The sequence below is a fragment of the Elephantulus edwardii genome, unplaced genomic scaffold (assembly GCF_000299155.1).
Source record: "Elephantulus edwardii isolate Elephantulus edwardi_28Jun2011 unplaced genomic scaffold, EleEdw1.0 scaffold00052, whole genome shotgun sequence".
Lineage (NCBI taxonomy): Eukaryota > Metazoa > Chordata > Mammalia > Macroscelidea > Macroscelididae > Elephantulus > Elephantulus edwardii.
The window spans coordinates 13563900-13586605 of NW_006399802.1; positions in this window are offsets into that span (position 1 = coordinate 13563900).

Consider the following 22706-nt stretch of genomic DNA (forward strand, 5'->3'; position numbering starts at 1 on the left):
TGCTATTGAGTCATCAGGGATTGAAGTATTTGTTTGTTTGTTTGTTTGTTTTCAAAAGACAGACTATGACACAGTATTTAATCCCATGGCTGGTGAAAGCCTGCCAGATGGAGTTAGCACACAGCAAACAGGATGTCTCCCTCAATGACCTTGGCACTCTGAGACTTCATTCACTATCGTTGAGTCCTTGATCTCTAGCCCAGCTCAGATCTCTCTCCGGAAGTTCAGGCGAAAGCCTGGGGAAATTCTATTCAACCTCTGAAAGTCAGCTCAGTGGCTACCTCTCTTGTGCCACACAGCGATGCCAGTGATGTCCTTGTATTCTACCTTCACTCCTCACTATATATGATCATTTTAGTGCCTATGAACAGAGAACACTTGATAGATTCATAGTCTTGATTTATTTCATTCTTACAACTATCCTAAGAGGAATCTACTTTTGCCCCCATCTTATCAATGAGAAATTTGAATCTCAAAGCAGATAGACCATATTGCCCAGAGAAGTACAATCACTAAGTGATAGTCTTTTCCATGCCTGGAATCAGGGGTTCCACACCCCCAAAACTAGGTTCTAACAATGATTCAATATAGCTTCAACATAGCATCAGTGGCTGTTTTGTAAGGAACAAGAGAGTAATATTTTAGACTTTGCAAACTATATGCTTTCTGGGACAACTGATTAATTCTGTGATCATAATGAAAACATCATCTGAGAACTGGGCAACAAGTATATATGACAAGAAGAATTGATGCCTTTGAGCTGTGGTACTGGAGAATAGGGCTAACATTCCATGGACTGCCGAAAAAACAAGCAGATACATCTTGGGAAAAGTGCAGCCAGAATGTTCCTTGGAGGCAAGGATGGTGAAGCTTCATCTCACATACTTTGAACATGTTACTATGAAAGGCCATTCCTTGGAAAGGAATATCATGCTTGGGAAGGTAGAGGGTAAGAGAAAGGAGGGGAAACCCTTAACCAGATGGACTGACACAGTGATTGTTGCAATGGGCTTGAGTTTATCAGAAATTGTGAGGATGGCACAAGATAGAACAGGGTTCAGATCTGAACATTGTGTTGCTATAAGCTGAACTCAACTTGACAGCACCTAACAACAATAGTGCAAACATTAAGAGACATAAAAGCAAAAATGAGTATGTCTGTGTTCCCAAAAAACTGTTGAAGTGGGAATTTAAATGTTAGTGGTTTTGTGTGTAATGAAATATTATCTTATTTTTCTAAGCACTTAAAAACTATTCTTCTTCGCTATCTTCTTTTGTACATCATACAAAAACCTGCAGTGGATCAGCTCTGTTCCAGGATTCATAGTTTTCCAACCCTATGCCTATACAACCACAACAAACTCATAATAAAAAAACTTCAACACTCTTCTCATCACCTTCACTTTGTGACCCTTTCAAGCAGGAATCTACCATGCTCATCTGCCTCCCACAGCCCACTTGGCATTTCCCACATCAGGGTCTTTTCATTTAGCATTCCCCCTGTGTCTCCCTGTTGCACTGAGATTTGCTTCCTTCAACCCCTTCCTCAAATGCAGTTATCTCAGCAAGGCCACCCTGGCCTCTAGATCTGAAAACATCTCCTGACACTCCTGATCCCTTTTTATCCAGTCTTATCTTTCTCTTAAAGGAGCCCCAGTGGCACAAAAGATAAATGTTGGCTGCTAACCTATAGGTTGGCTGTTTGAACCAACCTAGCAGCTCTGTGGGAGGAAGACCTATTGATTGACATCTGTAAGGATTAAAGCCAATAAAACCCCTGTGGGGCAGCTCTGCTCTATCTCATAGTATCGCTGAGTCAAAATCAACTGAATGGCACCATGAAATGTCTTTCTCTATAGCATTTAACACCACCTACCTCTGTGTAAGGAGTTGGACAGCCAACCCAAAGGCATACAGTTTGAGTCTACAAACCACTACATGCAAGATACGTGGGAAATTTGCGATGTACAGCCTAAAAAAACCTATTGCAGGGTCAGTTATGAGTCAGTTCAGACTTGACAGCAATGAATGAATGAACATAGCATATATTTCTTGTATTTATATTCTTTATTGTCTTATCCCCACTGGAATATTAGTTAGCTCAATGTGGACAAAGGTTTCTGATTGGTACATCACCATACCAATCAGAATTCTACCGAAGTACTATTTTTTATTTCCTTGCAGGAGTTCTGGGTTCCGTTCCTAATCAGCGCACCTCAAATGTATCCACCACCCATCAAGAAGAGGAGACTTGGGTATTCCTAGGATGCTGAACTGACCTCAGGAGAGCTTCCTGATCAAGACAAAGGGGTGAAGGGGGTGGGAAGCCTAGCAATCTATTGAAAATCAGCGAACAAAGGGAGCTCTGGTAGCCTAGTGGCAAGAAGCTGTGCTGCAATATCAAAGGTACTTACTTAGTTTGAATCCACCAGATGCTCTGCTGGAGAAGGAGGGGCAATCTCTTCCTGTGCCAGTGGGATCCGATTTGACAGTACACAACAAGAAAAAAATAGAAAGAAAAGTAAATAAATAAAAATCCTAAAGATCATAATTCCTTTGTTGTTGTGCATGAGTCACCATATGTCATGGGTTAATCTCATGACAGTTACTACTTAATTAATCCCATGACCACTGCTTCTACCGCGTCACCACTTCTACTAACTCCAACTCCACCATCACCACCACCTCCATTATACCATCACTTCTATCATCTCCACCTCCAACACCATTACCACTACCACCACCACACCACCACCTCCATCACTGCCTCCACCACACCACCACTTCTATCACCTCCACCACCACTACCTCTACCACACCAAAACTTCCATTACCACCTCCTCCACACCACCCCCACCTCCACCATACCACACCTCCACCAAACCACCACCTCCACCACTATCACCACCACTACTATATACTTGTAGGCTAGAAGGATACTGGTACATAAACCCACTGCCACCAAATCAATTCTGACTCATTACAACCCGCCATCGGTCTTCTGAGGCTGCCTCTCTTTACAGGACAACACTGCCCATCTTTCTCCTGCTGAGTAATTAATTGGTAGACTCAAACCACCAACCTTTCAGTCAGCAACACATGTTACATACTACACCACCAGAGCTCCTCACCTGGTACATAGTAGGAGCACAATAGGAGCTAAAGAAATATTTGTTTTGTTAATCATATGTTCATCTCTGTCACCCATGCACATCGAGCATAAAGTCGATTCCTAAAAAATAAAAAACTGTAGTGAATGAATAGATGATGTATTTGCCACATTTCTCCTGAGATCTTGCAGTTGTGTAGAAATTTACTGTGTTGAACTTGTAGAAAATCTCTCATTTTCCATGGCATTTGTACTGGGCAGAAATAGGTCCCAGGCCTTCCTCTCTGCCCTCCCTGTTAAGCATTGATGTGTGCGGAGAGTTCTTTGAGGGATGAACTCCTGACCCTGTTCCTTCTGGAATGCTGAGTTGAAGCCTCTCAGGGAGAAGGCAGCATGCGGCTGGGGCTCTAGCTCAAGCCTCAGACAGGAGCAGCAGATGGAGCCGGGGACGGCTTACTGCGGAAGGCCTGCAATTCTGGCAGAAAGGGAAAAGGTGCGTGCCAGGGCTCCCGGGCGGGCTGGCAGGGGACGACCAGCTTCTTGTTAAGTTAATTGAGGTAATTTTTGCTGCCACCTTTTGGATAGTTACAAAATTCTCCTTCCACCAGCCACTGATCATATCTCTGCCTCCTGCCACATTCCATTGTACAGAGACAGGGCTCTAAATTTAGCTACATTTATTTAGCTATTTCTTAAAAACTTTGTCACTTAAAAAAAATAATTATAGGACTTCTCTGACAGACTGCAGTACACAGAGTGCACCAAATTACAGGTATAATTTGAAGCACCAACTGGGGTCACCAAATAAAATTGACGGCAGTGGCCTGATTCCAGAATAAGCCATGTGGTGGCTGGAGAGGTTTTGTTCCTTGGGCTGCTGTCCTTGATCTATATGTTGAGCCAAAAAAGTGGCAGGAATAAAAGAGAACTGAAGAAAGGGGTGCCTGGGTCAGAGTGCGGACCCCAGGGGAGGCCACATATGGCTTCTGCTTGGCAAAGCCACCAAGATTACCAGGCACCAAAGAAGCCAGAAGTGCTCATTCAAGTGCTGAGAAGGAGCCTGAAGATCTTGAAAAGAAAGGAGCTACTGCTTTTTTTTTTTTTTAAGAAAAGAAAAAAAGCACTTTTGTGTTTTCTGTGCTCACAAATTCAGACCCCAAAGATAGCCTTCCAAGGGGAAAATGGTGCCCAAGAGGAAAGAAAGAGTTCCTCTGAGAAGACAAGGGACACTCAGCAGAGCCCCGACGGACATAAAGCTGCCAAGGGCTGACTGCCGCAGATCCATTCCATCCATTCCTTAGCGGGAACAGCCCAGTTCCCACCTCCTTACAGACCCAGGGGTTGCACAAGCTAATGGGTGGCGTAGGAAGACCTGGCCAACCACCAAACCTTCAGAAACTGTTAGAGAAGGTCCCAGGGAGTGATGCCTAGGACACGAGGGGATCCTGGAGCCAGGAGAACTGGTAACAAGGTGCCTTCCTGCTGGTGATTACTGTTACTGAGAATTTCCCTGTCTCTGCATCAAACTCATTTCTTCTCATGTGGCTCATTATGACTTTTAGGAAGAAGCAAAATCAGTTCTAAAACTCATGGTGATCTCATATGCATCAAACCAGAGCTGTGCCCGCCCCTCTGGGTTTTCAGTGGCTGATTTTTCTGGAAGCAGATCACAAGACCTTTCTTCTGAGCTGCCTCTGAGTGGACTTGAACCACCAACCTTCCAGTTAACAGCTGAGCATTTAACCATTTGCACCACCCAGGTATGTTTCTCTGGGCTCTGAGTACAGGTTAGGGACAAGTCTGTGACTAACATTTCAGAAACTAACCCTGGCACATCTGGTGACTCAAAGTGCCTCCAGCACTAATATAACTAGATCATCAAATGGGGGAGCCTTGGAACTCTCTGTTCCAATTTCTGTGTTTGCCAGAGAACTGAACTCAAACACCTATCATTTACCTCAAGCCACAGGATGAGGCCCTGGACAAGCTGTGAAGGCAAATCTCTCTTCTCTCAGCCCAGGGCTACTAAGAACTTAAAGAACCATTTAGTCTTTGTCTCTTCACCACCCATCTTTCTTTCATTCCTGCCTTACCCCAACTAATACTACCCTTGCCTCCACTATTGACATCTTTCCTCTTTGTAAATCCAGAGGCCACTTTTAGATGCTCTGCACAATTAATCTAACAGCAACAAGAAGTACTAGAGTCCTGTCTTTCCTCTGGAAATGGTCTTCATAATCAACCTTGTTTTTATCCTGGATTGAAGTGATGGCGCTGGGTGAGTTCTTCATATCTCTAGGCTTCTCCATCTTGGCCTCTAATTAGTTTCTCTGTCTCATTCTGTCCCTTTAATCTTGCTGTGCTGCAGTCTCCAGCCTCAGCCGCCTTCTATTTTGCGTTCTCTGGGTGACTTCATCCATTGCTTTAACACCAGCTTCTGTGTGGCACCTCATCTGTGTGGATGGTGCTCATGACTTGTTCAGCTCTCCCCTCACATGGAATCTATGATGACCCTGATCCTTCTTGAACATGCACACCTGGTTTTTTAGTAGCTCAGACACACCACAGCCAGAACACAACACGCCATATTCAAGACACAACACACCACAGCCAGAACACAACACGCCATAGCCAAGACACAACACATCACAGGCAGGACGCAACACACCACTTTCACCTGCTCCTTGTGAGTCCTCCACTCCAGAAAGCATGAGACACAGAGATAAAAACCTGGTGGATATGGATGTACATGTTTAGGGTTGATTCTTTATTCTCCCTCTGTCCTTTCATTACTAAGTTCTAGAGATCAGCCTAGATCTCCATTGACTGAACAATGTCTCACCTTTCCCTTGCTTCAGTCCTTCCTGCATTTCTGATGTCTTCTTGACCAGACCTTTATCCATCCAATCCACTCCCCACTCAGAAGCCAAGCAGTCATCCTGCTTGAATCAGGCCAAGCTACCTGGCTCCTGAAAACCATTAAATATCTCCCTTTTGCCTTTGGGGAAAAATTCGAGCCTTTTCTCTTACCACCCTTCCTGGCCTTCCCTTCACCTCATCTCTTGCAACTCCCCACAAAGATGCTCTCCATTCCAGGCTCTAAGACCTGTGCACAATGCTGGGAAAGCATCAGGCATGCTGATGTCTGAACATGCTGTCTTTCCCTCTGGCCACATGCACTTGACACTGACTCCTTCACTCTTCATCCCTTGAGTCTCCATTAGGAGCCTCTTCCTACAGAGGTTCTTTCTGATCACTGGGTCTCTTAGATGCCCCTCCTCTCACCTGCCACGGCACTTCCAACTTCTTTCTCAGCACCCAACACCAATCCCTGAACTCCCGTCACCCAGGCTGCCTCTCCCACCAGATCATCGTCTTCTGCTTGGGTTTCAAAGCAGTACCTGGGAACGTTTGTAGATGAAAAACAATGATGACATGCACCAAATATTTAGTGAGGACTTAGTTTGCCTAGTGAATCATTTCAACCAATTATAACAACCTTACCCTACAACTCTAATTTGTATTTCCCATTTGATTTATGAGGCAACTGAGGCTTGAGGATAATTAGTCTTTTATCTGATGTAACACATTTAGAAAATGACAGAATGGAGCTCAGAACCCAGAACCCAGAGGCCCGTCCAACTGATGATGGAGTGAGGAGATCCTGACTTCAGGAATCTCAGTGACCGGAGAGCTTCTGCTCAGAATTGAGATAGGACCACATTTCCGAAACAATGCTTAATGGAATAGCTCAGGAAAAGTGGCTGGGGCATAAATGCTGAATTCACAATGGGACGGTGGAGGTCTGTAGCATGAATGAACCAGCCTGTACAATCCTGAGCGCCCACATAACCATATTCTAAAGAAAAGCGAGGTGAGAAAGGCTTTCCCCACCCGTCTCCTGCTCCCTGGTCCTGCCCCTCATCCTCCTCACATTGTCCACTGAACAATTCCCACTACCTCCTTGCTTCTGTGGCAACTCGATGGGGTGGTGAGCAGAGAACCACAAACTCCATCTCTCCCTTCAATTACCCTCACTTCCAAGCTATGCCAGGAACACACAAGGGCAGAAAAATGGCTTGAAATCTGTATGCGGGAAAGGTTTAGAAGGTTGAAGAGAGCAATTTTTGTTTCACATCATTCCTTTGTATAATGTCGTATCCTTCTGACAAGTCTGCATAATACAGCTTAACTTCACCAATTGCTGCCTTAAGAAAACAGTGAAGACCTATCTTTAATGTCAAATGAACAATGGGCATTCTTCCAGAGGAGGGAAATGACTTGCTTTGAAAGAGTTGGAGAAGAAAGTGCACAATGTTCCAGCTTTACGTGAGGGGGGAAGAAGTCAGCAGCTGTGTGCTGGCACGATGTCTCCTGGCTGCAAGGCTCTGGGGGCCTCTGCCAGCCTCTTCTGTCTGAGGGACCCACAGTCTGAGGAGATAGCCGCCTAACAAGGGCAGGGAGTGATAGCTGCTTTGATTTCTGGGTAAAGTTAGGTCAGCTCTGTTAACTCCACTTTGCTTGGAGATGTGTATGTGTGGATGCAGAGTTACCATTGTGCCAACTCACTGACACTGGCCTTCGTTAGAGGGAAAACAGAGACTCAAATATTTATGTGGAACTGCCTTGGCAACTTCAAGAATCATATATATATTTTATTCTCCTCACACATGGCCACCTTCTACAAGTCATTAGATAGGGATAGATTCTGATGATTGATTCTGACCAAGTTCGACCCACCATTCAATGTCACCCTATTAGACTCTTCCCATGTGCTCTTGGACTATCTCTCCGGATTCAGAGTCTGTGTCTGTCATATTATTTCTGGTGCTTTGGACACATCAAGATTCTTGCATTTTTTTAATTGTGCAATTTCTTGGGATCCTGTTCTATACCTCTGTGTCTTGACACATGCTGTTGCCTAAAATAACTTAGGAGAGTCCTTTTCATTTAAGGCTCAGCTCAAACATCTCTCTTCCTTTGGAGTCTTGTTTGATCTCCCAATTGGTTGTGTTATTCTCTCCTTTGGGTCCCAAGCTACCCTTACAATAACATATGTGCCACAGTATGAAATGCACTCATTTATATGACTACTTCCCTTTCAGGAAGTCCTAGTGGCTTAGTGTGCTACTTATTGGACTGCTAACTGCAAGGTCAGTGGTTCAAATCTACCAGTTACTTCACAGGGGAAAGACAGAGCTCCGGTGGAGGCGAGCTCTGGTGGCCTAGTGGCAAGAAGCTGCACTGCAATCCAAGAGGTACACAGTTCGAATCCACCAGATGCTCTGCTGGAGAAGGAGGAACAATCTCCTCCTGTACCAGTCAGATCTGATTTGACGGTACACACACAAAAAATAATAAAATTTAAAAAAAAAATAGCATCAGATTGAAGGACAACTTATCAACAACCTGCAGATGCTAATGACACACACACAAAAAGAAAATCTCAATTGTCTCAAGAGCAAGAACTATGAGCTAGTGGACAACACACATGCACACATGTTATTATTATTGTGTGCTGCCAATTATAAGTCGTTGTTGTTGTTGTTGTTATGTGCCATCGGGTCACCTGCGACCTTATATACAACAGCTCTGAACCCTGCTCTAGCCTGAGCAAACCTCACCATCTCTGATACACCTACCCCCATCGCTCCAATCACTGTGTCAATCCATCTCATTGAGGGTCTTCCCCTCCTGAGATGTCCTCCCACCCTCCCAAGCATAATGTCCCTCTCCAAGGATTGGTCCCTCCTTGCAACATTAGAACTACTCCATAGCTTTTCCTAGATGGTGAGAGGGAGTATGTTACCAAATCTTCTCTTTACAGAGCCACTAAGTTCAGGCCACTAACCTTTTGGTTATCAGCCTAGCACTTAGCCAGTGGACCATCTCTGGAGCATGCTCAATACCTGGCACGTAAGGACATAGTAGGTGCTCAAGAAACATTTGTCTGATGAAAGGGTCTAAAATGGTGGTTCTTAATCCTGGATACACATAAGAATTGTCTAGAGCATAAAACAATACCAAATTCTCACCCTGAACTAATTTATCCAGAACCTCTAAAGCTAAAGCCTGCACTTAAACATACATCTAAATCACCAGGAGGTCTCCCCAAACCACAACGTACTACTTCCGTGATCCAAGTCTCTGATCCAGTTGGTCTGAGATGGGCCTTGCAATTTATATTTCTAACATGTTGTTAGGTGTTGTGGATGCTGCTGATCTGGGAACCACACTTTAGAACACTTTCCTAAGCCAAGAGGTCACCGCTTCGTCAATCTCAAGCAGCTTGCATGAACCGAGCCTCCAACAATTCATAACTCCTCTACTCGACAGAGAATAGCAGCATCATTGGGCTTCCAAGGCTGTAAATCTTTAAGGGAGAAGATTGCCTCATCTTATTCCCAAAGAGTGGCTAGCAGGTTTGAAATTAAGCCACCACGCCACCAAAATTCCCCTTACACTGGATTGGGTACTATGGTTCTGAGTCAGAGGTTCCTGTTTGCCTTCAGCAAGTATGGAATAACCATATGAGATTTTACTAAATTACTGAGCTCGATTCAGTAAGTCTGGGATGGGGTTGGCATTCTCCATTTCTAAGAACCTCCTCGGTAATGGGAAGGTTCTAAAACAAGTGCTGACAAGCTTCTTCTGCCAAGGGCCATGTAATAAATAGTTTAGCCTTTGCAGACCACAGACTCTATTGACTATTCAATGCTGTCTTTTCATACCCAGGCCAGACACCAAAACTTGTCATTTTTCCCTCCAGTAAACTGCCTTAAATTTTATTTTTCTTATCATTTATTGATCTCTCCTTATACTTGAGCTTCACAAGGTAAAGGGTTCTGCCCTCTTTACCCTACATTCTAGTACCTGGTGTAGTATCTTGCATGTAACAGATGCTCATTAATATTTCTAAGAAACTCAAATTATGGACTTAGTACCTGAGCTGCATATTCTGTTCATACCAATTAATTGCCATATCATGTTGGAAAATTCAGTAACTTCTTCAAACATCTGTTTCCTTTTTACTAAGATTAATTCTATTAATACCATCTACCTCATAAGAATGACATGAGAATTAATAAGTATGTGCACATGTAGGTACAGTCTGATACCAAGGAGAGTTCTTCTTGAGTTTTGTAGTTACTCAAATGAACATCTATGGACATCAGAGAAGGTTTGATGGAAGAGAGAAGATTTGATCTGGTTCTTAAGGTGGAATTGGGAGAAGAACACTCTGGTAGAAATAAAAGTTCATTCTGAATCTTTGAATGTCTGGAGAAAATGAGTACATTTAGGGAGCAAGAAATATTTCCAGGTGGAGCAAAATGTGTACTGGGGCAAATGCAGGAAATGATGAAAGTGGAAAGGTATGAAATAACAATATTCAAGGAAAGAAAGAATTTGGAGACTTCATTCAATGGAAGTAAAATGCACCTGAGAATTTCTGCCCCCAAACATAAATCATTGATGTCTCAGGTAAATGAGTGTCAGAAAGTCCATTATCTTTTCTGTACACACATTAAGAGGGTGCTTTTATAAAAGGCAGATGGATGGATGGAAAAGTTGAGGGTCCATTTACAACTCCTTTGAAATGACTTTCAATAAATCACAAAATTTATTATTCAGAGTTGGCTTCTGAATAGAGCAAGGATTGTGAGGTGGGTGAGGAGGGGATTGGTTGACTCTAGGGAATTTAATGAGATAATATCTATAAAGCACTTTTATTTCCCTTAGGCGGTATGCTATAGCTACTGCTCAGGGACTCAGAGGTTAAGGAGATAATGTTTCTAAGTAGAGATGTTGGACTGTAGGAATGCTAGGCAGAAAGGAGGGGAAAACACTTGCTCCTTACGTAATTTCTCCCATCACCATCTGCCTACAACAGTCCATTACAGCCTGCACAAAGACATGTTGGTTTGGTAGATGCTCATAATTACGTGGCATCTTTAACCAAGAGAAGACCGTCACCTACTCCCCTATGTCATATACTTACTCCACATCATAAACACTGAAGAGCGTCCAAAGGCTCAGGCATAGCCTTCATCTTGCACTTTCTCTGTAACCTATCTTATGAGCCCCTTCCCCACATAATTCAGATTGTGAAGGAAGAAAAGATAACCAGAATCCAGAGTTCAGAATTCCTTACGAGTGACTTAATAAATAGTGCCACAAGTCACTATCGTACTTACCTAGTGCTGCTAGATATACCAAACATGAATTGTTTTAACAAACAGAAGTCAGAAGTGTGAATTCATGGTGCCAGTTCTAGTGGAAGCCCTTTTAACCTTGTCAATGCTGGGGGAAGTCTTTGTCTCTTTTCACCATTTTTAAGCCTGATTTTTCTTGGAAATCTCCCTCTGTTTTGGAATAAGTCTCTGGCCTTGGAAGTTCTCAGTGCAATACATGCTCTGCTCCTGGCTCTTTGTTCTTGGTGGTAGTAGGTCTCTATTTTTCTGCTAACTTTTCTCTCCGTTTATCTCTTATAAGGTAAAAGATAACATAGATCACACCCCAGAGAAACAACTCTTACATCTGATCAGTCAATGATCTGAGAAGGATCTTATACCCCACCCTAATCTTCCTGCAATTGATGGACTAGTCACATCAGACCCCATCATGGAAGATGATTACGTTGTTACATGGCTTCCAGATAACATCTCTAGTAACTGAGAATTCACTGAGAATCATCGCCCCACCAAGTTGACACACATTTTTTAAAAAATTATTATTAAATTTTATTAGATTTAGTGAACATTTACAGAGATTTTGGGTTTTCATTCATTCATTGTTGCACTGTTTTCTCTACCCTCCTCCCCAGTTCGTTCTTCTCCCCCCCCCCGATTGTCTGTTTTAATTGTCCAATTGCCACAGTGCTTGTTGAAGCCAGTTCTGATTAATCTCCTTTGTCAGTGTGTCCTTTGCCATTCCCTATCACTCCTCCCTGAGAGAGACTTCACCCTGATTCATAAGGAAAAGGGGATGGTGTATTCTCTTAGCTACTTCCTGCTGAAAAGGGACGCTGTGGGTTTCAGGGTGAAGATCTTCTCTCACTACTCTAAAGGGCCCCTTTGGCAGTAGGAAACATAGACTATTATGGAGATTGATTTTGGAATTTAGATTCACTGTAATCAATTGTGCTTAGCAGTACATGTTCATATCCTTGAAGATGTATCATGGAAGTGTTGCAGCCTAGAAGATACAAATTTAAAAAGTTAAAAGTACATGAGTCAAAAATTAAAAAGCAATAATATTCCGAGTAGAGGTTCTAGTAGTGGCACAAATCAAGTTACAGAGGGAAGGTGGTTCTTACAATAAAAGGCCTATAGACTAGCACTTTGTCTATTATAGTGTACAGGTTAGGAACCACAAGATGTAGAGGCTCAGCTATGTCATTTATGGTTCTTAAGTCCTGGAGGAAATTCCATCTACCACTGGGTTGTTTTACAACTCGGAAGTTCGAATGCAAGGTAGAGGTAAAGTAAGGAACTGCTTATGAGGTTTTCCATCCATTCCAACAACTAAGAAATAGTGAGAAGAGTTGGGACCGCAGAAGGCTTTTAGGACCAATTAGTAGGCTCTGTGTCCAGGAGAAAATGAATATACTTACCAGTAATGTTAATGCTCACCCACAGCTCTTCTGGGAGGGTCTAAATCGTTGAAGCATCCTCCTTTGTTTCCACCTGGGAGCTGGGGCCTGTCAGTCCTGTCTGCCACAAGGACCTGATGTGGGCCACCTTGGCCAAGTGTCCTTCAGAGCCACACTTAAAGCAAGTGAGTGGGAGCTTCCTCTCTACTCCCTTGCCTATCTGTGGCTCTCGTCTGCGACACTGTCTACTGAAGTGGCCCAGCTTTCCACAGTGGAAGCAATTCTGACCTCCTTTATTGCCAAGTTGACACACATTTTTTGATGACACAATTCAATCCATGGCAGTCCCTTATGGAAAATTATCATTGGATCAATGATTTAAATCCATCAACTGCTGAGGGTGAAATATGAGCAATCTCATCCTGTGATATTTACTTCTGACACTCCATGGGAGGGTCAGCTATGGATCAGCTCTGACTCAATGGTACACAAGACAACACAACAGAACACAACACAACACCTCTTAGAAAGAAAGCTCTGGTGGCTTAGTGGTAAGGAATCACTGCCGACCCAAAAATAGATGGCTCTAATATACCACCTGCTCTGTGAGAGAAAGATGGACACTCTCCTCCCTGTGCCATCTCCTCTGCCTCTGAAAACGCAGTGGAGGATCAGTTACAAGTTGGTTCTCTCCTGATGGTACTCAATAATACAACAACAACTCTTACAGAACATCTCATTATCCAATATCTTCAATTTACAATCGTAAAAATATGCTATTTGATCACTTTGGACATTAATGGCATACATATGGCAGTAACAAACACTGAGGAAATGAGATTATGAGATAATTAATGTTGATGATTGATACGTGTCAACTTGGTTTGGGCGTGATTCTTAGTGGTTTTGGCATTTATATAATGCGTAATTCAGTAGTTACATAATGACCTAAATGAGGCCTGATGGCATAATGCAGAATGTGTCAGACGGCTAACTAAATGGTTGGGAGTTCAAATACACCAGCCACTCTAAATGTGAAAGATTAGGAATCTCCTCCCATAAAGACTTAATGCTTTGAAAACCCAATGGAAGTTTGCTGGGGGTCAAGATCAACTCAATGCAGTGAGTTTGGTTTTGGTAATGACATCGTTTGACATCTTACTTTCGTAAGTGCCATTTGGCACTTAAGTAATGATGTAGTAATCCACTATTTTATGAGCTGGTGTGGTCATGTTACTTTTTTCCCCAAAAAACACTTTTTTTTTGCATAGCAACCCATGTTTTGGGGCCTATTTCAATAAACAAGGAAAATGTGTATAGAATGAGTGCTATGACTCAGTCAATTCTGACTCATGGTAACCCCACAACTGTTAAAGCAGATCTGTAACCCATAAAGTTTTCAGTGGCTGATTTTTTTCAGGAACAGATCCCAGGTCTTTTTTTCATAGCACTGCTGGGTGTATTTGAACTGCTAACCTTTCAGTTAGTAGCTAAGAGAAAACCATCTGTGCCAGGGTTCTGTGCATGTTTCAGTATGTGATAAACAATGAAAAACATAGAGTTACTTTAAAAATTTATACACAACAAATAGCTAATAGACAGTAATGAAGATTTACGAAAGAGGAAAAACTCAAACAAATTATTCTGCTGCTGTTTCATTCATTCAGTTGGGTTTGACTGAGCAGGCAAATGTTTCCACTCAGTTTGGAAAGGCTTGACAGAAAAGTGGAAAGTTAGTTGCACTGGGAGAAGAAAAGGATAGATTCTGCTTTAAAGGTTAAATCTCGATCCGGGAGCTATAACAGCACTGTCAAATAATTATTATTGTTATTTTTACAAATCCATTTCACTTTAAAACAAGTTGGGAAATTCTGACTTCGTTTAAATGAGACCTCAATTCTCCCAGGCCTGATCTGCCACCTGAGGCAGGGTCTCCTGCTGCAGGAGTGCTGCGCTGAGTCATTAAGATGGCAGCTCCCACTGAGAGAAATAACGGAGCCAGATTCTCACAGCAGAGCTGCTCAACAGTAGGGGGAGGGCGGGGTGGAGGGAAGCTAATTTTTCCAGGCAGATCTGAACAATTCTTTTTCACAGGCACTCTTAGTCAATATTTATCTAGCTATTCAAAGAATTATAACTCATCATTTATCTCTTTCCCCCTTTCATTATATTTCTCTGCCTCTTTGTGGTACATTGAAGCTGAGCACCAGTTAGAAAGAAGTTCCAGCTTCTTCTCTCCAGGCCTTAAGATAGCGAAGTAAAACTGACTGAGGCTTGACCAGGCTGTGTGTCTTAAACAAGTGGTACAAGACCTGTGAAAAGGAGGGTTTCTCTTGCTCCTCTTGGGTGTGGTTTTATAAAAAGTTAAGCATATTTGCTAAAGCACTGTAGTCTTAACCAAAAGGCAGATGTTTGGACTCACCAGCTGTGCTGTGGGAGAAAGATATGGCAGCCTGACTCCATGAAGAGTTACAGTCTTGGAAACATTATAGAGCAGGTCTCCTGCACTCTATAGGGCCACGATGAGTAGGAATCAACTCAAAGGAAGTGAGTTCTTTGTTTTATTTTCAAGTTTTATTAAGTATCATTTATTTTGCAGAGGGATTGTTGTTGTTGTTGTTTTCTATAGTATCATTTTAGGGGAAGGGGTAATACAACCCGGTCTTTTCTGGCTTATTTGTTCTTTAAACATTAGGAGTCGTTTCCTGGGAGGACATTTCATTTGCCATTTTGAAGTAGTGAGATATGCAGAACATGTCTTTAGAGTAGAATGCCCTAACTCACATCTCTACTTTTTATTCACATCTCTTTTTATTGACTAGAAATGTAGAGAAATAGAAAGTAGGCTTGTCTTCCAACCAGCACTCACAGTGGACATTGGGGTACCTAGTCTAAGTGCCATAGTGGTCCAAAAGTCAGGGGATGTGAAGGCCAAGGCTAATATCTTAGCTACCTAATGTTGCTATCACAGAGATGCCCCAAGAGCATGATTTTCATAAACTCAAATTTATTTCCTCACAATTTAGGAGGCTATAAGCCTGAATTCAGGGAACCAGCTATAGGCAGTAACCTTTGTTTCTGTTGAATTTGGAGTAAGATCTTTGTTTCTTCTGCTACTGTAAGATATTCATGTAGCTCTGTATCTCTTTTCTTTACTCCTGCTTACTCTCTTGTTTGTTAATCTCTTTTATATTTCAAAAGAGATTGACCTAAAATGTCCTCTTTACTAATCTTTCCTTACTAACATAAAAGAGCAAGCTATTCCTAGGTGGAATTCTACAGCATTCATGAAGCTTGAATTTACCACACATATTTTCAAACTTGCTTGCTAAAACTGAAGAGGTCCTGAAGTATTTGCTGTAGAAAGTCAAGGACTGTAGTCTTCAATATGAATTGACCCTCAACATCAAGAAGACACCACTGGATCAACTGGAAGCACCATGAAGATGGAGAAGAGATTGAGATTGTTAACAATTTCCGCTTCCTCAGCTCCACAATCAACACTCTTGGCACCAGTAGTCAGGAAATCAAAAGATGAACTAAACTTGGAAAATATGTGGTCAGGGACCTCTCCGGAGTATTGAGAAGCAATGATGTCAGTCTAGAGACTAAAGTGTGCCTGATCCAGGCTGTGGGATTTGCAATTACTTGCTATGCATCAGAGAGCTGGATAGTGAATAAAGATGACAAAAGATGCCCTTGAGTTATGGAGAAGAGTATTGAATATACACCAAGAGAAAAAATAATAGGTCTGTCTTGGAGAGGGTGAAACCAAGTCTCTCCTTGGAGGCCAGGATTTTAAAGCTCCATCTCACATACCTTGGACACCTGGCCAGGAGGGACATGTCCTTGGAAAGAACATCATGCTCAGAAGAGTGAAGGAACAGTGCAGGAGAGGAAGACCCTGGATGACACAGTATCTGAAGTAATGGGAGTAGGTGCATCAGAGCCAGTGAGACTGGCTTAGGATAGAATAGACTTTAGAACTATTGTACATAGGGTCTCTATGAGTTGCAGGTAGCTCAAGAGCATCTAACAACAACATAATCTGTAATATTTAGATTCCCTGGAAAATCCAGTGTAAAGGAGATATTTTCTTAGAAGTGATCTTATAACATCTGTACAAGAAGGAAGGGAGTGAGTTTGGGAAGAGAGGAAGAGGAACTGGAATGTTTTTCCAGAAGATGACAAGGAAACTCTGAATTCAAGGGAACTAATCAGAGATCTTCAGAAATGAAGATGAGAGACTGGGCCATTGTGTCCCCATACTGACCAGTCATTGGATACAGAACTTGTCTCCCCAAGAAGAAACTACTTTGAGAGAGGGGGATCCCTCAGCTAAGGCTAATTCTTAGACACCAAGCTGTAGATCATCTCCAGGCAACATAAGTAGCAGCAGAGGAAATGAGTGCCTTGGTCCTGAAGGAGATCAGAGAAGCACATTACAATCTACATTACGGATCATAGTATATAAAATTTACTGCTGTAGGTCTTCTTAAAACTCAAGGACACAAACTCATTACTGTCAAGTCAGAGCCATCTCTTGGCTGAAGCTCCATAGGGTTTACAAGTTGGAAATCATGGGAGGAGACTGACTGTCTTTCTCTTAAGGAGTCACTCATGAATTCCAACCACCTGAGAGGGCTGCTCTTTGGCTTAGTGCAACTACTTATGGACTAGGTCACCAGGGTTCCCTGTAGGTGTGGAATGGCCATGCAAAAGGTCAAAGAAAAGAATACAGCAATGTTATATTTTAGGGTCTCAGAAGGGATTCTACTTGTCAAGTTGACTCAATTCATAATGACCCTCCCTCAAGTTGCTGAAACTGTAAATCATAACAGAAGGATACTGTTCGTTCATCTTTTCGTCACAGGGCTTCTGGTGGATTCAAACCCTCAAGGATGCTTGCCCTTTAGTTAACAGTATAATATGCTATAGAGTTTCACCATCAGAGCATCAATTACTCATTAGAAAAAAAATCCTTCAGTGACCCCATACAACTTTCTTGGTGAGTCAGTCACAGTCCATGGTTTGCCTTGACTGAGTCTTTACCATGCACTGGTACACACAATCATTTCCCATTTAGGCTGTGAGTTCTTCAAGGTAGGAGCTTTGACTTACTTAATTTGTATTTCAAAGCACCTGGCAGGTGAATTGCTATTCAACATTTGTGGAAGAGGCAATTAGAGACAATAGAAATGACTCAAGCAGCATCGTGTTGGAAAGCAACACTGATATGTTTGAGAGTATTGTATAACAATTAATACCATGATAACACAAAGCAAGAATCAGAAAACCTCTCCTTTAGAGGGCCATATGGTAAATATATTGGGTCCAGCTAAGAGGCTAAGAGGCAACATAGAAAATACTGTGCTGGTACTTACACAGCTATTAAAAAACGTGAAAATCATTCTTAGCTCTTGATAGGGTATGGTGGCCCGAACTTGGCTGGTGGGCCAGCATCAGTCCACTGTGGGTGATAAGGCTGAGTAGAGAAGGCTCCATAGTGAGAAAAAAGGCTGGAGAAGTAAGAAGTGGCATGATCACAGACAGCTAAGATGACACACGGAAGAACTAGAGTTTTATTCTACAATCAGTGTTTAGACTTCAAAAGGTTTAAGCAGGGCATGTCATAATCCCATTGGTGCTTTATAAAAGCTCAGGTAGCTGCAATGGACAAGAGACTTTTCATTCTATTTTGCAAGAAAAACTACCCTCCCAGGCTCCATCCTCAAACCATAACACATGGGCACTGGATGTGTATCCTGCCATTTTCTCATCCCTTTTCCCAAATGGGGAATTCCTGGAAAGAGAGAGCCCTTTAAAGCAGAATCTCTTATATCTTTCTGCATAAACTAAGAAGCTAGCATTTGAGAGAACCTTGCAGGACATAACATTTCTTAATCCTCTTGAGGGAATGAACTGGGTCATTTGGAGCAAACTGAAATGTGGGACAGGGTCTACAAAGAACTTTCCCTAGGCATTTGCTGATTCATTTCTGCCTAAATCTCCTCATGACAATAGTTATTTATCTGATCCTCATTTCCACATTAGGACCAACTCCCACACTTGTTCCAAAACAGACTTTAAATCACTCAGGAGCCAAGCCAAGCCAGGCTGAGAGAGGAAGTAACCTTGGCCAAACCAATGTTCCAGCACCATCTATATACTTCAAAACAAAGACAGGGCAAAGTCCACTGAAATGACCCATAAACAATGAAGACAAGGCTTTGGCATTTTCTTCAGGGATGGATCAAAATTGCAGTTACTATGTCTATGGATAAGATAGAGACAACTGAGTGATAACTCTTTCTAGGAAGAGATCTTTGTCAAATGAAGACAATTAATGAAGAGTGCTAATTTGTGTGTCAGAAAAATGGATATTTACTCCTTGACGTTCCTTTTGGTTCAATGAGGCCAGCTCAAGAATAAGTAATTTAACACAGGCTCTAGGGCAGTAACACCCACTTTACAGACCATATTCACTCTCCTCTAAACACTTCCCTTCAAAAAAGCAGCCTTGACCTTGGTTATACTGAAAGGCTGAGAGCCGGATATTCATACTTCACCATTGTCATTCTAGTTCTACATTCTTATTCAATTTTCTTGGAGAGGAAATGTGCTTTAGTGCTGGTGTGAGAGTCAATCTGTTAGCTCCAGATTACAAGGAGACTAAATTGGTCATTTACTTAAGTGTTGAGCTTCACTGCATCAACCTCACCCTTTCCATTCTGTAGCACATTCAAATAGCATCATTTTCTCTTACTTTACTGTCAGAATCCTCTGCAGATTATGTCATCAGGGTTAAGTCAGGCTTGACCAACCTCAAGAACTCTGGTTTTCTGGGAGCTCTGGTGGCCTAGTGGCAAGAAGCTACACTGCAATCCCAGAGGTACATGGTTTGAATCTACAAGATGCTCACTGGAGAAGGAGCAGAAATCTTCTCCTGTACCAGTCAGATCTGATTTGACAGTTGTTGTTGTTGTTATGTGTCATTGAGTTGCTTGCAACTCATAGTGACCCTATATGCAACAGCTCTAAACTCCGCTCTGTCCTGTGCCAATCGCACTGTCTCTGACACTCCCATCCCAATTATCCCAGTCACTGAATCAATCCACCTCATAGAGGGCCTTCCCCTCCTGCGCTGTCCCTCCACCCTCCCAAGCATGATGTCCTTCTCTAAGGACCGGTCTCTCCCTACAACGTGTCCAAAGTATGTTAGACGAAGCCTCAGAATCCTTGCCTCCAAGGTGCCACCCAGTTTAACCCTTTCCAGGATGAATCTATTTGTTTTCCTAGCAGTCCATGGTAAACTACAGCACCACAGCTCAAAGGCATGAATTCTCCTTCTATCCTCCTTAGTCATTGTCCAACTCTCTGATGCATAACAAGTGATTGCGAAGACCAGGGCCTGTATCAGATGCACCTTAGTGTCCAGAGAGACACCATTGCTCTTGAGCACTTTGGAGAGGTCCCTAACAGCAGACTTTCCCATGACAATGCGCCTTTTAATTTCCTGGCTACTGGTGCCAAGAGTGTTGACTATGAAGCCAAGCAAACTAAAGCTGTGAACAATCTCATTCTCTTCACCATCCATCCTGATGCTGCCAATTGGCCCAGTGGTGAGAATCTTTGTATTCTTGACATTGAGCCTCAATCCATATTGGAGGCTGCAGTCCTTGACCCTCTGTAGCAAGTGCTTCAGGTCCTCCTCACTTTCAGCAAGCAGGGTTGTGTCATCTGCATAATGTAGATTGTTGATAGATCTTCCACCAATCTTGACCCCACATTTCTCCTCATAGAGCCCAGCCTCCTGGATAATCTGTTCTGCATACAGGTTGAAAAGGTATGGAGATAGGACGCATCCCTGGCGTATGCCCTTCCCAGTTTTGAACCATGCAGTATTCCCTTGCTCTGTTCTGACGACTGCCCCCTGGTCCAAGTATAGGTTTCACATTAGAACGATCAAGTGTTCTGGGATTCCCATTCTTCTCAGAGGCAGCCACAGTTTCTTATGATCCACACAGTCAAACGCCTTTGCATAGTCAATGAAACTTTTGGTTTTCTGAGTTCTATTAAAAATTTAGGACCCTGGTTGATACAAATAATTCACACTCAATTACTATCTGAGGGTATTGGTTTGAACCGACACTGACTAAAACAGTCTACTAGACTAGATAAACATCACAAAGAATGAGAATTCCAGAACACTTAAGTGTGTTTATATAGAAAATGTACATATACCATATAAAGATCTAGGAATAATCTTAATTTTTTTTTCTTCAGTGAAAACTTTATGGATAGCAGTGGAATATTGTCTGACGTAGGGTTGGAAGATGAGCCCCTCAAATTTGAAAGCACTCAATGGTCTCCTCAAAATAGAATTAAGCTTAATGACATGGATGGTATAATGCTTTCCATAATCCTTATTTGCTGATGTGGCCGAATACAAAATGAGAAGAAAGAGCTATAGACATTTATTAGTAATAAGAATATGGCATTGTAAAGTATGGTTCAGGAAAAATTGGCTATAATTAAAAAATTAAATGGAATTCTTGACTATAATCACCCTAGGCATTTGTAAATGAAAGTGGAATGGCACTGGCTATTTTGAAACGAATGGTCATATAATTTGCTAAGTCAGAAATGGCAAATTGAAGAGAAATAGTGTTGGATTCCTTGTCAAAAAGAAGACTTTCAAAGATTTCAAGTTCTCTGTGGCTCAATTGTCAGCAAAGCAATAGATAGGTCTATAAGGTGAACAGTGAAGTACTCAGTCCTTAGAACAATCAACCATAAAAGATTAAAAGGGTAGGATTTTCCCAGGGGTAAAGATGAGAAGGCAGAAAAGAATAGGATAGTATAGTCAATAGGATAGTCAATGCAAAGAAGGATCACAAGGAGAGGATGGACAGAGTGCAGTTACCTTGTGATTATTATAATTAATGTTATAAAACAAAATATCTATGAATGATTCAATGGAAAACCAATTTTCTCTTTAAACTTATACTAAAAAATATTTTTATAGTTTTAAAATCTAGTCTTTTAATAATAGGATAATAACCTTATACCTATAAGAAAAGTCCATTAATATGATTATTTTTCAAATTTGCACACCAACCATTAATGTAAAAGAATTAGGATTAGAGAAAAAGACTCATTAAGAGCCTGCACTATGCCAGTAATATAATGAATGTATGTGGAGAGGACTTGAAGCACAGATTGAAAAGTATAAAAAAATCCCTACAGACTTCAGTACAGACAAGCATCAGAGATATTGCAGATTCTAGATCACTAGAATAAAACAAATACCATGATAAAGCAGTCAGGTAATTTTTTTTTTGTTTTTTCAGTGCATAAAAATTTATGTCTACACTATACTCAGGTTTACTAAGTATTAAAATACTTTGAGGAATTACAACATAATATTATCCATAATTTGTTGAAAATCTACATATTTGAAAGGGGTTTTGATTGTCTACTAGGTAACGAGTTGCACTGACAACTTGTGGTGTATGAAGTTTATTTTTCAAGTGACTTACCTAGCCACTGACTTTGACTTTGCCATATGAATGGACGGGAATACGTGAATAGGCTGTGTAGCTTATCCACAAGGGGATTGGCTAGTCTTGCCACCAAATTAGGCAGATTCAGTGGCAGATTTTGAGTATCTCACCACCAGCTAAGAAGAAACAAAGAATGCAGAGCTCCCTTCTGGCCCAGAGATTCTTGTAGCACCAGCTACAGCTGTAGCAGAGAACCAGAGACCTGACATGAGACAGAGTTGACCTTAGGATTACTATTCCATGGAACCATAGCTAAGAGCCTTTGGCCAAGACTGACTGGGAGAGCCATAACTGGCATGACCAACAGATTTGTAACTGGCCCAAAGCCACGAGGCTGCAGACTGAGGTGCTGTGAATACATTTCAGAAGCTATTCTAACTAAGTAACAGTATCTTGCTGCCAGCCTGAATTATATATGTTGTTGTTGTTGTTATGTGCC